The sequence below is a fragment of the Caretta caretta genome, chromosome 23 (genome assembly GCF_965140235.1).
Source record: "Caretta caretta isolate rCarCar2 chromosome 23, rCarCar1.hap1, whole genome shotgun sequence".
NCBI lineage: Eukaryota > Metazoa > Chordata > Testudines > Cheloniidae > Caretta > Caretta caretta.
Window position 1 is genome coordinate 8,148,110 of NC_134228.1, and position 16,598 is coordinate 8,164,707.

Sequence of the window (16,598 nt, forward strand, 5' to 3'; positions counted from 1 at the left end):
CAGGCCAGAGCCCCTCCCTGCGTCCATGTGTCACGGAGTCCCTGGGCGATGCTCTGGAACTGCTCCCCATGAAGCCAGTCAGGACTCTGGGGCAGTCGCCTTTCTGTGAGCAGCCTGTCTTCAGGACACGCAGCTCACTCAGCTTCCACCTTCCTGGGTCTGACCTCGGAGCATTCAGCATCCTCTGCCCCTCCGTGCGCTTCCCACAGCGAGTCCGCTCAGGCGGGGCTCCTGGGGAAGCCAGAGGGTCCTGCACCCCAACTTCGCAGTCAGACGTGACTCTCAGCCAGCCAGTAACACAGAAGGTTTATTAGATGACAGGAACATGGTCTAAAACAGAGCTTGCAGGTGCAGAGAACGGGACCCCTCAGCTGGGTCCATTTTGGGGGGCAGTGAGCCAGACAACCACGTCTGCACTTCACTCCATGTCCCAGCCAGCCCCAAACTGAAACTCCCCTCCAGCCCCTCCTCCTCTGGGCTTTGTTCCTTTCCCGGGCCAGGTGGTCACCTGATTCCTTTGTTCTCCAACCCTTTAGCTCTCACCTTGCAGGGGGGAAGGGCCCAGGCCATCAGTTGCCAGGAAACAGGGTGTCGGCCATTCTCTGTGTCCAGACTCCTGCACACACCTGCCCTCTAGGGCTCTGCAATGATCATACACCCTTACCCCACACCCTAGATACTTAAGAACTGCCTAGGGTAAACTGAGGCACCCCCACACTATTCAGAGGAAACATTAAGAACAGTCCCACTTCGTCACACCATGCTATTGGAGCCAGGGGGTCTCTGGATCCCCGAGTGGGAGGATCACTTCCATCCCGGTTCCTCCTTCTCATGACAGTGCAGAACGGGGATTCATGAACTCTCCGCACCCCCGGCTCCCAGCCCACCCGAGCGGTTCTTTCCACTTTCCCAAGCTGCCGGGTGCTTTGGCCACGGGATGGAAAACGGTCCCCTCTCTGCTTCCTCTCCCACCGCTGCAATGACGCAGAAGCTGCTTTAATAGCAGCCCCCCCTCCCCCGCCCCCGTACTGTGTCCCAGGCCTTGCTAACGCTCAGAGCCACGGCAGCCCCAGGAGATGATTGCTGCGGGGTTCTCGGCCCGGGGAGAGGCAGTGACTCCTAGAAGCAGGGAGAGCAGCAGCAGTGTAGATCAGGGAGATCTGGCAATGCCAGTGGCTGCCTGGGGTCTGGCAGCCCAGGTACTCAGAGCAGATTGTCAAAGGCCAAACCCCTCTCACCACCGGCTCTGTAGCTCCCCCTTGCTTTCGGTCTGTCTTAGGCACCATCCTGGCCCTCATCCCCCTGGCATCCGAGCACTGCCCAACCTCGATTGCATTTATTCTATCTGCCCTCTTCAGGGCAGGGCCTGGCTGCTACCCCCACTGTACAGACAGGGAACCACTGCAGAGAGAGAATAAGGGACTTGCTCGAAGACAAACAGAGCATCTGTGGCAGAGCTGGGAAATGAACATGGGTCTCCTGGGTGCCAGGATGGCACCTTCTCTTTCCACCTCCTGCCCCCTTCGTCCCTGGTTCAGTGGGAGCTCTCTGGGGCACAGGAGCTGGCTGGTGCCCAGATGGAGCTGCGTTGCCTATTGCACAGATCTCGCTTTTCCCCAACATTGAAAATGCTGCTCCAACCATACCAGGGCCCGCCAGGATCCTTGCAGTTGGTCAGTGCTAAATTGTGAACTGTGCTCTGGCCTCCCAGAGCGGGGCAATGGGAGAGGGTGGGGCTGGCCCAAGGCCCTGCTGGATTGCGGCTCACGCGTACGGGGTCCCAGTGCTATAGAGCTCTGTGCCGGGGCAGCGCTTTGTGGGGGTTTCGCAGCTCCTCTCTCCAAGGCTGTGTGGGAGCAGCCGCTGCAGAGAATCCCAGGCCTGATTCCCCCCACGCTGGGTCTCCTGAATGGCCTCTGCCCTGGGGGGCTCCAGTCCTCACCCAATGTCTCCTGCTGACTCTCCAGCAGCTGCACGGCAGGTGTCCTAAGGCACCTCTAGTCCTCTCCAGAGCTCAGGGGGACTGTCCTGGCATCAGGCTGTTGCTGGCACCCAGTGCCGAGAGGCTGAACAACAGCTTGAATGGTTCGTTTCCTGGTGTGCTACACCCAGTAATCACAATGGGGTGGAGAAGCAGAAAAGTTTATTTGAAGCTTCAAATAGGTACAGGGAGATTTGAATCTCAAATCCTGTACACAGAGCAGGAAGTTACACAGGCTTTTATACATCCTTTTTCCCAACATACTTATCCAATAGCAAGCTGCCCCAAGTATCCATATAGCCAGCCAATCCAGTTCCCAGCTATTTCCCTGATTCTCTGTATCATTTGTTAAACTCTACATAAAGCTGCTTTATTCAGCATTGTTCTTCCATATCTGCCCTGTGTGGCCTTGCTTAGTTTCAGGCAGTCTGACTCTGCAGCATATTGTTGCAGATTCTCAGCATAACCGCTGTGTGTGCCTCCAGGCAGGGGGGCCAAGGACACTTGGGCCTAGTACCCAGAGCTGCTGCAAGTGCCTCCAGGCGGGAGGGGGGGCTAAGTGTTGCCGGCACCCAGTGCCAAGAGGCTAAACAACAGCTGAAGTTGGTTCGTTACCCGGTGTGCTACACCCAATAATCACAACGGGGTGGAGAAGCAGAAAAGTTTATTTGAAGCTTCAAAAAGGTACAGGGAGATTTGAATCTCAAATCCTGTACCCAGAGCAGGAAGTTACACAGGCTTTTATACATTCTTTTTCCCAGCATACTTATCCAATAGCAAGCTGCCCCAAGTATCCATATAGCCAGCCAATCCAGTTCCCAGCTAGTTCCCTGATTCTCTGTATCATTTGTTAAACTCTACATAAAGCTGCTTTATTCAGCATTGTTCTTCCATATCTCCCCTGTTTGGCCTTGCTTAGTTTCAGGCAGTCTGACTCTGCAACATACTGTTGCAGATTCTCAGCATAACTGCTGTGTGTGCCTCCAGGCAGGGGGGCCAAGGACACTTGGGCCTAGTACGCAGAGCTGCTGCGAGTGCCTCCAGGTGGGAGGGGGGGCCAAGGACACCTGGGCCTAGTGCGAGGGGGCTTCATCGCCACTCGTGGTCTTCCATCCCCTCGAGTTACCTAGCGGCCATGCCCCAGTGTCCCCAACAACTCCCCTCTTTGAGAACACTCAACAGCCTTGGCTCTGAGTTTTCTCACTTGGGCTACTTATTTCTTTACAATATGACTTTGCATAAGCACTTTGTGATAGCCCTGAAGAGAATGTGTGAAGCCCTGAAGAGAGTGTGATAGCACTTTGTGATAGCCCTGAAGAGAATGACTTATTAACTCATGTGTCAGGGCCCTGACACATGATACCGCACAGCATAATACCAGTAATACAAGCAATACAGGAAAGAGAAGTTTCAATAGCAGGCTAAATAAACCACCAAGCCAAGACGACAAACCCCAGCCTGAAAACAAGGTTTGCAACCAATCGTTCTCTGGGGCAGTATAGGCAACCTGTGCTCCGGCTCGGGCATGGGCCTCAGCCTGCACCACCTTTTCATAGATCTCATAACTGATATCATTTACATATACACACCATCGGGGCGCGACGAGGGCACAAACCCCTCCTTGGGATGCCAAGATAGTCCAAAGCCAGCCTGTTTTGGAGGGAAAACGTCCTGAGCTGCTGTACCTCTTTATTTAATGTTTTTACTGCTGACCCTAAATCACTAATCGAGTCCTCTAACTCTAAGGCCACCTTCTCAAGTACCATCTGCAGCCTTATAGTATAGCGGCCTATGCATGCCATGGCTGGTCCGGTAAACTGTGGCGCTATTCCCAGTACAGAGCACCCTACAAGCTTCTCGGTTGTGAGGGGATTCTTCATCTTGTCCTCCAATGCCTTAGTCAGTCGCCGCAGGGTCTTTTCTCGTGACTCAACAGAGGTGTCTCGGGCATTTCTAATCTTTCCTTTGGGCAGTGTGGCAGTTATGGAAAGATGAGGAACTCCATGAGCTATATAACAGCTACCTGTCCAGTTGGCTGGCAGCACCTTGTAAGCCTTTCGGCCACATACAAAATAGTGACCCTGTAGGGCCCAGTAAGGACTGTTTCTTAAGGGGATTCCTGGGATATTTAAGGCTGCTTTGGCGGCTTTTTTCAACAATTTATATGCCCCTAAGGGGGCATCTTATTTTTTTGATTGGGTACAAGTGGGGGCATTTCTAATTGTGCCGTTCAAATTACATTCGCCATAGAGACCACTACAAACCCACCATTGGCTTGCTACATTGGAGATATTAACTGGACGGCAAGTTATATTTCCAAACTTTTCTTTTGTGGTACGATTATTTGTAAGAGTTTCCCTAAAAGGGGAGGAACCATTACACCCACACTGCTGGCTTCCCCTTTTGGTCTTTATCCAATACCCATCAGCCCACTGTGTAATAACACAGGAGCTCTTTCCCACAGGATGCCCATAGGGATCAGATTGGTTTCCGGTAAAACATAACACTCCCTCAGTGAGTACTGCAACTGAATACTCCTGGTCCTGATAGGTGGCTTGCTGTAAAGAGGTCTTGTTCCAGAACGGTGAGTCCGTTCTTTCCTGCTCTTTGGTGGTGGCTAATTCTGCTAGGGTCAAGGGCAGCATGTCAAGGGGCATTCCCGTTTTGGGGGATAGTGGAGTTGGAGCACATACCCAGCAATCGTCTGGTTTGTTAAATTAGCAACATGGTGCGCAAGCAAAACAAAGGAGTTATGCTCCCGATATGCACAGTTTGGAAATACCAATACAGAGAATAACAATGTTACCCAATTAATTATGACCAGAGTCTTCCCAACCCAGGATCTCCAATACCTGGGTGGGCCCATTTTAGCATTAAAGTGCCCGCTATTTGTGTCTTTTAAACAGTAGCTTTAGCCCGAGATTGTCACTAGATGAGGAGTCAGCAGGTTGGACGGTCCACTGTTCTGCTGACGAGGGGGAAGGTACTGCCTTCAGACGAGAGTGATGGATCCAGTTCTTGTGGCCCTCGATCTTTGCCGCTGTATGGGAGATCAGCAGGACGGTATAGGGTCCTTTCCACTTTTCCTGGAGAGGCTCGTCTTTCCAGGTGCGAACAAGCACAGAGTTACCGGGCTGTAAGGAGTGGACGGGAGAGTCCAAGCGGAGAGGCTGGGAATCCTTGGTATACCTGTGAAGAGACAAGAGAACAGCAGACAGGAAACACATATACTGTGACAAAAAACCATTACCCAACTCCCATTCCCCTGACAGAACCGGGGTGCCATTCATAGGCCGTGCCCTTCCAAACATAATTTCAAAGGGACTGAGCCCTAATCTACCCTTTGGGAGAACGCGGATACGGAGTAGGACGAGGGGCAAAGCATCAGGCCATCGCAGTGAGGCTTCTTGGCACACTTTTGAGAGATGCCGTTTAAGGGTCTGATTGGTACGCTCCACTACACCACTGGCTTGTGGTCTCCAGGGCGTATGGAGTTTCCAGGGGATCTGTAAGGCATGTGAGATGCTTTGAATGATTTTTGACGTGAAGTGTGTCCCATTGTCAGATTCCATCCACAGGGGGAGTCCAAAGCGAGGAATGATCTCCTTAACAAACTTGAGGGCCACTGTCCTGGCAGTGCAGTTACGGCATGGGAAGGCTTCTGGCCATCCGCTGAACCGATCCACTATAACAAGGAGATATTTGAACCCTTGGGTCCGGGGAAACTCGGTAAAGTCTATTTGCCACACTTGACCAGGGCCCGGAGTGGGTTCTAGGGCAGCTGGTGGCACAGGATGTCCCGGTCGGGGGTTATTCTTTTGGCAGACTAAGCAGTCCGCCTGTACCTGGGCAGCCAGGGGTCGGAGTCCGGAAGTGATAAAGTATTTTCCCATTAGCTGGATAAGTGCTTCCCTGCCAGCATGAGTGGTTTGATGTAGTTTCTGCAGCACTGGCCGGATTAGGCCCTTTAGTAAGAGGATTTTCCCTTCTGGGGAATGGAGCCATCCCTCCTTTTCCCGGAGACCGAGTTTGTCAGTTAGCTGTCTCTCCTCCCCGGAGTACTGAGGGGTTGGAAGCTCCCCTACTGATGGGATAAGGGCATGTATATGGGCGTTCTCAGCCTGAGGGGATGGCAGGGTGGCAGCATGCTTAGCCTCTCTATCTGCCCGGGCGTTACCTCTGGCCACATCTTGATCCTCCCTTTGATGGGCTTTACAGTGTACCACCGCCACTTCTGAGGGGAGTTGTACGGCTTCTAGGAGCCGGAGGATTTGGGGCCCGTACTTGACTGGGGAGCCTTGGGCTGTCAGCATTCCCCTTTGCTTCCATAGGCCAGCATGAGCATGCAGCACACCAAAAGCATACTTTGAATCAGTAAAAATGTTGACCCGCTTTCCTTTTGACAGTTCAAGTGCACGGGTCAGGGCTATTAGTTCGGCAAGCTGGGCAGAGGTCCCAGCAGGCAAACCTTCAGCTTCCACAGTATCATGGAGGGTCACAACAGCATAACCCGCCCTCCTTTGCCCATCTATTACAGTACTGCTACCATCAGTGTACCACTCATAATCTGCATTTGGGAGGGGTACATCCTTTAAATCCGGATGGCTGGAGTACTGGACATCTATGATCTCTAAACAGTCATGTTTCTGTTCCTCTGTTTCTGGCAAGAGGGTGGCTGGGTTAAGGGAGGGGCAAGGCTGTAAGGTGACTTCAGAGTTCTCTAACAGCTTAGACTGGTACCGAGCAATCCAAGCCTGGGTGAGCCAAAGCCCTGCCTTTGTATCCAATAAGGCTTGGACCATATGGGGAGTATAGATTTGCATAACCCCTCCCAATGTTAGCTTCTCCGCTTCCTCAAGCACGAGGGCAGTAGCTGCGACCGCCCGCCCGTAAACACGCCGGCCAACCCTTTGCAACCTGATCCAATTGCTTAGAAAAATAAGCCACGGGATGTCTCCATGCTCCTAACAGCTGTGTGAGCACTCCTAGGGCCACCCCCCTTCGTTCATGTACATACAACTGAAACGGCTTAGAGAGATCCGGCAGGTTCAGAGCTGGGGCTTCCATCAATTTTCTTTTCAGGATTTTAAATGCCCTGTCAGCCTTTGGAGTCCAATAGAAGGGGTCATGATCCGCTCCTTTTACACAGTCGTACAGGGGTTTAGCCCACAGTCCAAACTCTGGGATCCATATCCTGCAAAAGCCTGCCATACCCAGAAATGTCCTGAGCCGCTTACAATTACTTGGAGAGGAACTTGACAGATAGCTTCCTTTCTTTTTTTTTTTCGCTTGAACGCTGACGCTCCCCTTGCCTTAGCTGTAACCTGATCCCTCTCCACCTCAGACAACAGGGTTCTCAGGAGGATATTACAGTCGTCTCAATCGGCTTGTGACTACGGAGGCACCCCTCAAAGACTGAAATAAACCTGCTTGCGTTCGTTGAGAATTCCCCAGCCTGTGTTTTAAAAGCTGCTAAGTCTATTGGATTGAATGGCACATGGATGTAAACTTGCATAGTGGTAGCCTGACGTCCGTCTGCCCCTGGGCAAGCCACAACAGTCTCGGTAAGCAAAGGATAGAGTACCACCGAGGGGACAATCTCTGTAACCCGAGGCATCCTACCCTTATAAGGTGGGGATGTGGGGGCCGAAGGGGACACCGGCTCTGCCATTACAGTGGGGGTGGGGGTCTGGGGACTAACATTAGCTACTACCGAACCAGTCGGAGTCAAATTACAACTTTGCAGAATTACAGCTCTTTTCTATTTCTTAAAGCCATAAACGCTTGTGCATACAAATATTCATTCCATTTACCCATTCACTGACAAAACAAAACTAATTGGAGGATCGTGTTGTAATTAATTGACCCTCCTGGTGGCCACCACTCCTGGTCCTCTAGTTGATATTGAGGCCAGTCAACTGTACAGAATCGTTTTAATTGGCTCTTAGTCATTGGATCTGCACCAAATACCTTCCAGTTTGCTAGAATGCACTCTAGGGGCGTACACTGTGCCCTAACCTCTGAGCTCTGTCCCTGTCCCATACCTACAGGGTAACTCTGGGCGTCCCCAGGTTCCAACAGAGCATATAATCCGGATTTTAAAAGGTTCCTACCTTATCCAAGGGACCGGTTCTTCACCGTGGCCTGCAGCTGCTCCTCCCCCACGTCTAAGGGACCGGTTCTTCACCGCTCTCCACAACTGCTTCTCCACTATATGAGTGCGTTGCACCGTTGTGCCCTCCGGGGTCGATCAAATCGCGTCTCCTCTGAGGCCCCCGATGAACTCACCGGTGCGCGCTGGGCGTCGGTTCTCGCCGCAATCCTCAACCTCCAGGAGGGGTCCGGGCAAGGCTAAATTGCAGCCTTGTCGCCCACCCAGGGATGCCAAAAGCTGTTGCCGGCACCCAGTGCCAAGAGGCTAAACAACAGCTGAAGTTGGTTCGTTACCCGGTGTGCTACACCCAATAATCACAACGGGGTGGAGAAGCAGAAAAGTTTATTTGAAGCTTCAAAAAGGTACAGGGAGATTTGAATCTCAAATCCTGTACCCAGAGCAGGAAGTTACACAGGCTTTTATACATTCTTTTTCCCAGCATACTTATCCAATAGCAAGCTGCCCCAAGTATCCATATAGCCAGCCAATCCAGTTCCCAGCTAGTTCCCTGGTTCTCTGTATCATTTGTTAAACTCTACATAAAGCTGCTTTATTCAGCATTGTTCTTCCATATCTGCCCTGTGTGGCCTTGCTTAGTTTCAGGCAGTCTGACTCCGCAGCATATTGTTGCAGATCCTCAGCATAACTGCTGTGTGTGCCTCCAGGCAGGGGGGCCAAGGACACTTGGGCCTAGTACGCAGAGCTGCTGCGAGTGCCTCCAGGTGGGACGGGGGGCCAAGGACACCTGGGCCTAGTGCGAGGGGGCTTCATCGACACTCGTGGTCTTCCATCCCCTCGAGTTACCTAGTGGCCGTGCCCCAGTGTCCCCAACGGGACTGTCCTGGTGAATGGAACAATGGCTCCGGGCAGCCGGAGAATGCCTGTTCCCCCGGCAACCTCAGTGCCATTCCCTCTGGAAGTGATGGTGTCAGCGAAGGTGCTGGAGGTGGTCAGGCCTCGGGGTTGGAGCTGGACTCAGGAGGCCGGGGCGTGGGTGGAGCGAGGCTGCTGCTGTGAGACTGAAATACTTGCTCCGGGAGTCACGGGCCTGTTCCTGGCTTGTGGATTGGCGGGAGCCCGGCACAGGAGGGACTCAGGGCCTGACACATGGCTCCAGGGGGCGCTTGGCTCCCGGCCCCGCTGGGCACTGACAGGCCAGGTGCAGGGGGCCAGGCGCAGCACCAGGGAGGACATTGGGGAGGCAGGAGCGCTGAGGTGGGGCTGAGCGGGCAGGTGCTGAGGAGCTGCGGCCGGCTGGCCAGCAGGGAGGAGGAGCAGCACCCAGCTGTGGAGGGCCCAGCTGCAGCTCCACACGGGGCGCGGCCAGAGCCTGGCAGGCGGCTGGCTGAAGTGGCACTTTGTGATCTGGCGCAGGCGGGAGCTGGGTCCCCACATCTGAACGCTCTGCCGCGCCGGCGGATTCACATCTAAACCCAGATCTGGCTCCCAATTCACAGCTGGCCCCTCCCCCCTGATCTGGAGTGGCTGAGACTCCAGCGCTCTGGGGAAGAGGCCAACAAATGCCAGCTCCTGGGGTGGGCTTCCCCCAGAGACAACCCCGTGCTGGGAAGGGAGGTTCCAAGAGCCGGCAGCTCCACCACTCACACTCCCAGCTTCCTGGGAATGAGCCAGGAGCAGAGTCCCAGTCCCCGTCCCCTGGCATTAATCCAGGGACTCCGCACTGGGGATGTGCACCTGGCAGCACGCAGCCTCCTGAGAACACACAGGCCAGGGTGCAGGGCGAGGGCTCCCAGAGAGAAACGGCAGGAGGGCAATGCTGGGAACCCCCAGGCCATCTTCAGCTCAAGCATGAGGGCACCCCAGCATCCTGGAGAGCAGGAATCTAGCTTCAGCTCAGCCTTTATGTCCCTCCATTCTCTGTGCTAGATGGGTTGGTCTCACGGAGGGACGAAAGTGCCCATCAGGAGTTCCTGGCTTATCCAACGTCAGTTTCCCGCTCTTGTGAAAAAAACGATGGCTTCCCTTACACAGGAGCTGGTGTTCTTCAGGCTGGGCTGGGCATGTACACGTTCCTCTGTAGGGGTGTGTGCACCCAGGGCCTGTGAGTCGCAGACATTTGCCAACAAACATTTGCCAACAGACGTTGGCCCCCTGCTCTCCCCGTGTGCTCAGGGACCGCCATCAAAAAGGCACGTCTGCCACCTCCCTCTCAAGTCCTTCGCACCTGCATACTGCCAGGGGAACATCCCCATTTCTACTGAGGCCTCAGGGACATGGTTTATGATGAACCAGCTGGAGTTGATCTCTTCCCCCCGGCGTGTTACACTCCTACGGCTAGCTGGGGATCCAAACTGACACTCCCCGGTTTGAGCCCCTGCCTAGCCAGGCCTCCCCCCAGGCAGTTGTTGGCCCTGAACTCCTGCAGGCAGCCATGACACACAGGTGCTTGGGGGCTTGAGAGAAGGGCTATCACCAGCTGAATGACCCCTGCCTGTATGGTGGGGACTGAGGCCACTTTGCCAGCAGGTCACCCCCAAGTCCTGTGCTATGCTGAGTCTGGAGAGATGGGCAGGTTCAGCCTCATTAGAAGGGATCGGCCAGACAGAAAGGCAGAATCGGGTCCCCGCACGGAGCCCCTCTACTACCTGCCTGTGTCCTAACCACCAGGACAGTGGCCAATCCCACCTTCAGGTCAGGTTCCAGCGTCGGGCCCTGTCCATACCCACAGCGTGTGGCACCCAGCATGCGCTGATAGACTCCGGTACATGCAGTAAGTTCACAGACACTAGAAACTGCCTAACACCAGGCTGGGGGCTGGGGATGTGTAGGGTACAGAGCACAGCACCCCCTAAGGCCGGGCAGGAGGGCTGGGAAATGCATATGATACAGAGCACAGTGCCCTCTAACACCTGGCAGGGGGGCTGAGAGATGGGGGGTGTAGGGTACAGAGCACAGCGCCCCTTAACGCCGGCCAGGGGGCCTGGAAGCTGGGGGAATATGTAGGATCCGGAGCACAGCATCCCCTAACACCAGGCTGGGGGGCAGGGAGAGGGGGGATATGTGGGGTACAGAGCACAGCGCCCCCTCACACCAGGACACGAGGTCTCGTCCATCTCAGGGCGGAAATGATCACACCCTGCGAATGGGGGATCTGCCACGGGCACTGACAGGAGCGCGCTGCTTTATATTAAGGTTCTTTGGCTGATGGGCGAACCTCACCCCGCCCTGCGTTTCGAGTGTGAACAGCTGTAGATGGAAACCCAGATGGCAGAGATGGAGCAGGACTAACCGGGGTCACTGAGTCTCGCCCTCACCCCGTGTCTACACTGTACAAGGGTGAGAAATAGCAGGTGCCTTTTCTTGCCCTGATACGATTTTGGAGATGCCGACGCTTGCGACAGCTTTCTCCCTGTGTGGGTTGTGGGATCCAGGGGAGCCGTCTGTGTGCTCTGTACAGGACAAGGTGTGTAGATCGTTTATACCTCAACGTATCACTGTAAATACAGTTATTTAATATATCAAATAAAAGCAGAACAATACATCAAAAAGCATCAAAATGAAAGAGAGGATTGCTATGTACAGGGGGGATTGCTATGTACAGGGGGGATTGCACGTGACTAGTTAACTGCTCGAGAGCTTTCATCACCGTGTACTTTCTGACAGATTTCTGCGCCCTGTGTAGGGTTTACGTCCCGCCCTCCGTCCCCGTTTCCGGTCGTGTACGCTTTTGGTGCCGTCGGCCCTTTTGAACATTTCTTTTGTATTGTTTTCTGTGTTTGGCCGGGGGAAGGTTGCGTTCTTGTGTTTTGACATATTTAGAGAAAAAGTATGAACAAGTAGAAAGAAAGGCTGTAAGGGGTTTGCGGCTCCCTCCCTGTCCATCAGGGTGGGAGACCACGCCCCTTGCTATGATACTTCCGGGGTACCTTGGTTCAGGGGAAAATTAGCCCAGTGTTAATGGTTCAGGCCTGCAGCCAGGCCGAGCAATGGTAGAGAGTCTGTTTGCCTGGGGCCCTCATTCAGGGCAGGGCTGCAGTCAAGTAGGGGCTCTGGCCTACAATCAGGCAGGCAGAGCAGCAGAAGGTCCATTTGCCTGGCCCTTGATCAGGGCGGGGCAGCAATCAAGTAGGGGGGCTCTGGCCAACAGTCCGGCAGAGCCGTCGCCGTCTAGGGGAGGTTAGCTCTCTGGTGGGAGAGTCAGCACAACCGTCTGGCGTCCTGATTCAGGCGGGTGCCAGACCAATCAGGCCTCCTGACAACCAGGTGGGGAACCTGCCACTCCTGACGGTGGCGTGGCGGTGGTAGGGGAACCCAGGCCCTCTCGCTCCACCGCGTCCCCACCCAGGGCCCTAAACAGCAGCGGAGTGGTCCGCCACTGGGTCAGCGGGGAAAATCCGATCACAACACGCTGGCTGGCTTGTAGTCAATAACACAGCTGAACCCGATTCGGCTGCCCTGGGCTCCTTCCTACACACCCATTCCGTGTGTACATGGGTCCCAGGGTTGTTGTTTGCTTCGCTGGGGTAGACGGCTAGTGGCAGCCCCACCAGCTCCTTGGAGTCCCTGGCGTCTGGCAGCTCCGGCAGCCCCTCTGGCTCTCTGTCAGGATAGCGCTCTCCATTAGGGGAGCAGGGAAGAGATGTCCTGCTCCTCCAGCAGCTCTCTCCCAACTCAGCTGGAGGGGCGGCCTTTTATAGTTCTGCTTCCTGTCCCGCCCCTCTGCTTCCGGCAGGGCGGCATGCGGTGGGAGACAAGCCTGCTTTCTGCAACCCTCCTGCCCCCAACAACCCACTTCAGCGAGTCCCAAAATCAAATCCACTTACCAGGGGCCTCCTCTCCTCTTTGCGCTTCGCCAACATCCGGGATAGAAAAAAGCTCCTGGCCGCATGCATCTCTGACCTCCGAGTCATCTTCTGCCTCTGGGTCCCCCTCCACATCCTCGTCCAAGATTTCCTCCTCCTGGCTCGGTCCACTCTCAACTGACATGCGAGCCACCAAAGTATCCACAGTGGTGTCAGCAATGGAGGTGAGGTCGCCGCAGAGTATCATGTCCAGCTCTTTGGAGAACCGGCAGCTCATAGGCGCAGCACCGGAGTGGCGTTTTGCCTCCCGCGCCCTGTGGTCGGCGTTCCGCAGCTCCTTCACCTCGATCCTAAACTGCCGTGTGTCCCGGTCATTGCCCCTTTCTGTCATGCATCGTGAAATCTGTCTGTAGGTGTAATGATGCTGGTTCTGGCGGGACCCAACTGAGAGTGCCAGTTCAGGACAAACTGCTTCAAGCAGGGCAGTTACAGCCGAAGGCTGGGGGTTTTCCACCTCCAAGGCAAACCAAACCAGGCAAACAGAGCAGACTTTGGTCTCACCCCACTGGCTCACCACAAGTCACACAAGCAATTCCCTTAGGCACTCCAGTTTCCCAGGATCACCAACAGTACCACTTGTTATGGGGACAAATGGTTATGAAAACCAATACCCCAGGAAAAGAAAAAAGGCTCTCTTGATCCCAAAAGGACCAAGCTCCAGACCCAGGTCAATATACAAATCAGATCTTGTCCCAAATCACGGATGTTGCCAATCCTTTAGAATCTAAAATCTAAAGGTTTGTTCATAAAAGGAAAAAGCTATAGATGAGAGCTAGAATTGGTGAAATGGAATCAATGACATACAGTCATGGCCAAGTTCTTGGTTCAGGCTTGCGGCAGCGACAGAATAAACTGCAGGTTCAAATCAAGTCTCTGGAGAACATCCACAGCTGGGATGCGTCTTTCAGTTCTTGGTTCAAAGCTTCAGTGTAGCAAAGTCCCTCCAGAGGGATGAAGCAGGACTGAAGACAAGATGGAGGAGCTGCAGCAGCTTTTTATATTCTCTTGCCATGTGGTCTTTCTTTCTTTGTCCCAGGACAAGCTGTCCATCACGTGGCCTGGAAAAACCTCCGAGTTCTGTCCATAGGCAGGTCCCTGCACACCGTGCTGAGTCCCAAGGCTTGTCTGCCTTCTCTCAATGGGTCAATTGTGTAGCTGATGGTCCTTAATTGGCCATCAAGCAGGCTAGGCATTGCATCCGATGAAGTGAGCTGTAGCTCACGAAAGCTTCTGCTCAAATAAATTTGTTAGTCTCTAAGGGCCACAAGTCCTCCTTTTCAACTTGTCTGGGGTGTCACCCAGACGCATAGTACAAGTTTGAGCCACAGACAGTATCGAGTCAATACTTATAACTTAAAATACAAAAATGACACAAACATATAGAGAGCATAATCATAACCAGCAAACCACAACCTTGCCTTAGACACCTTATTTGACCCCCCTTTATACAAGATTTGGTGCCACTACAGGACCTTGGTTGCAACAATGATCTATATATATGGTCCCAGTTCAAGTCAATAACGTCACAGTAGGTATCATAATTGCTACGTCCGGAGTGCAGCTGGGACTGTACAGCCTCCTCTCCCCAAATGCTGATGAGGTCCAGCAGCTCAGCATAGCTCCAAGCAGGTGGATCGCCTGGTGCGTGGAGCAGGCCTGGCCACCTGGAAAGATGCGCTGCACTCATCACTGAGCAAACAGGAAGGGGACTGTCAAAATGGCAAAGGAGTTTATGGAGTGGGGATGATGGATGGTCACCTGAGGGCCGGGCAGCAGAGTTCAAACCGATGACCAGAGAGGCGAGAGCAGGCATTGTGGGACACCTCCCGGAGGCCAATTGCAGCGCCGTAATCGACCTCGGTGTCTACACTGGCACCGCAGCCCTGTAGCCCCGGTGCAGAAAGTTTTTTAAACTGTGCAGTGCTTTTTTTAAAGTGCTGCAACTGCCCTGTTTCCGCGCCCTGAGTGGCGTGGCCGTGCGTACACCTCACCAGTTGCAGCGCAGAAAGCTGCTTTACCGCGCTGCAACTTGCCAGCGTAGACAGGACCTAAGGAAACAGTGCCATGACTTTAAACCTCCTGTTTACCGGAAAAAAACAAGGCTGCGTTTTGGAATGGAATAAAAATGCACCTTTTAAAAATGCTGTAACAGTTTTAACACATGATGAAAGTTATATTAAGCTTATTAAACATTTTAGATTTTTGTTGCATTATCAGACTGCTTTTGTTCTTAAATGTTTGCAGCCCAAGGGCTGAGACATAAACATATGCTTCTGTGTTTGTTTTGGGTCTAGAAGCTGTATTAAAAGTAATGCTTTATAAAAGCAAAATGGCTTTTTCATTTGTACTTTGTGTTTCTAAGAAAACAAAAAGCATTTTAGTAATGAGTTTGACAGGAGCATTTTTGAATTAGCCAGTTTGTTTTCAAAAGATGTCTAGTTACCATTAGGCAAAAGCCAGGGCCATAAAGTTAATTAAAGGAAACAGGCATGTAGATTTCAAAGCCTCCTGGTTACAGAAATGGGAATGGCCATGTGACCATTTACAAAATCTTTTTATTAACTCTTTAAATACAAAAAGAGACCCAAACCAAAACAGCTTTACCTTTAAATTGTAAAGAAAGCTTTAAAAATCAGGGTACAGTTAAAACCCTCATGTTTTTAAGGTTTGGATTGAGACAAAAAAGAAGAAAAAGCAGCTGATGTGAAAAAGTTCTGACAGAGATAAGGGGCTTGTTCTGTTCCCAACATACACACACATACTTTCTTCTTCTTTTCTCATGTTTTTTTGAAATGTAAACCAGGACAAACAAGTTTGCTTTAGGTCTGTTATATAAAATCTGCATGAAGCAGGATTTAAAAATAGCTGCCTTCCCCTGTTTAGCTGGCATGTCCTGTGACCAAAGTTGTTTCACTGTAAAGATGGCCAGAACATGTATGAATTTAAAACAAACAAGAACCCACAGCAGATTCGTTTTCAAAAGACACCCTTTGAACTTCTTAAGAGTGTAAAATAAAGAAGCATCTCGGGGTTAAAACCACAGGCAGTTTACAAAAGTAATTTTTTAAAGTTAAATTAAGTTTTTATTGACTTAGGGATTTTAATATGATTTTTTGTTGCATTATCAGACTGTCTTTGTTTCTAAATGTTTGCAGTCCGTGTGCTGAGACCAGGTACAAGCTCTTTTTTAACTGTTTAAATGGACTTAATATATCAAAGAATGCAAAAAGAGAAAGTTGTTTTTTTTTGTTACCTTGAAATTGTAAAGAAAGCTTTAAAAATCAGGGTACAGTTAAAAACCTCATGTTTTGAAAGTATGGATTTCTACAAAACACAAGAAAAAGCAACTTATGTGAACCAGTTAGCTTTTTTTTTTAAACCAGAGATAAGGTATTTGTCGCCCGCCCTTTCCCCCCGCCACATTTTTCTTTTCTAGTGATTTTTTAAGTGTAAACCAAAGGCCAAATTTGACCTATTTGAAGCAGGCCCTTCTGCTTTTAAATTTTTTTTGCAGGAAAGGCAGAGGATTAAAACTAAATGTAAACCTAAGGGGCTGCCAAGTTTTACTGAACACTAGTAAGATCAACACCTGTTTACAGGAACGTTAATGGTAAAGAGAAAGCAATATTACCATTCACAA

The 16,598-nt window shown here is 52.0% G+C and overlaps 1 long non-coding RNA gene across 1 annotated transcript; it reads right to left on the minus strand.

The window, feature by feature from the left end:
- Positions 1–2,628: 2,628 nt before the first annotated feature.
- LOC142069849 (uncharacterized) lies at positions 2,629–11,251 on the minus strand. The gene is made up of 2 exons (XR_012665815.1): positions 8,095–11,251; positions 2,629–5,170 (listed from the first exon to the last, which is right to left on the minus strand). It is a non-coding gene; the product is annotated as an uncharacterized LOC142069849 (long non-coding RNA).
- Between the last annotated feature and the right edge of the window lie 5,347 nt (positions 11,252–16,598).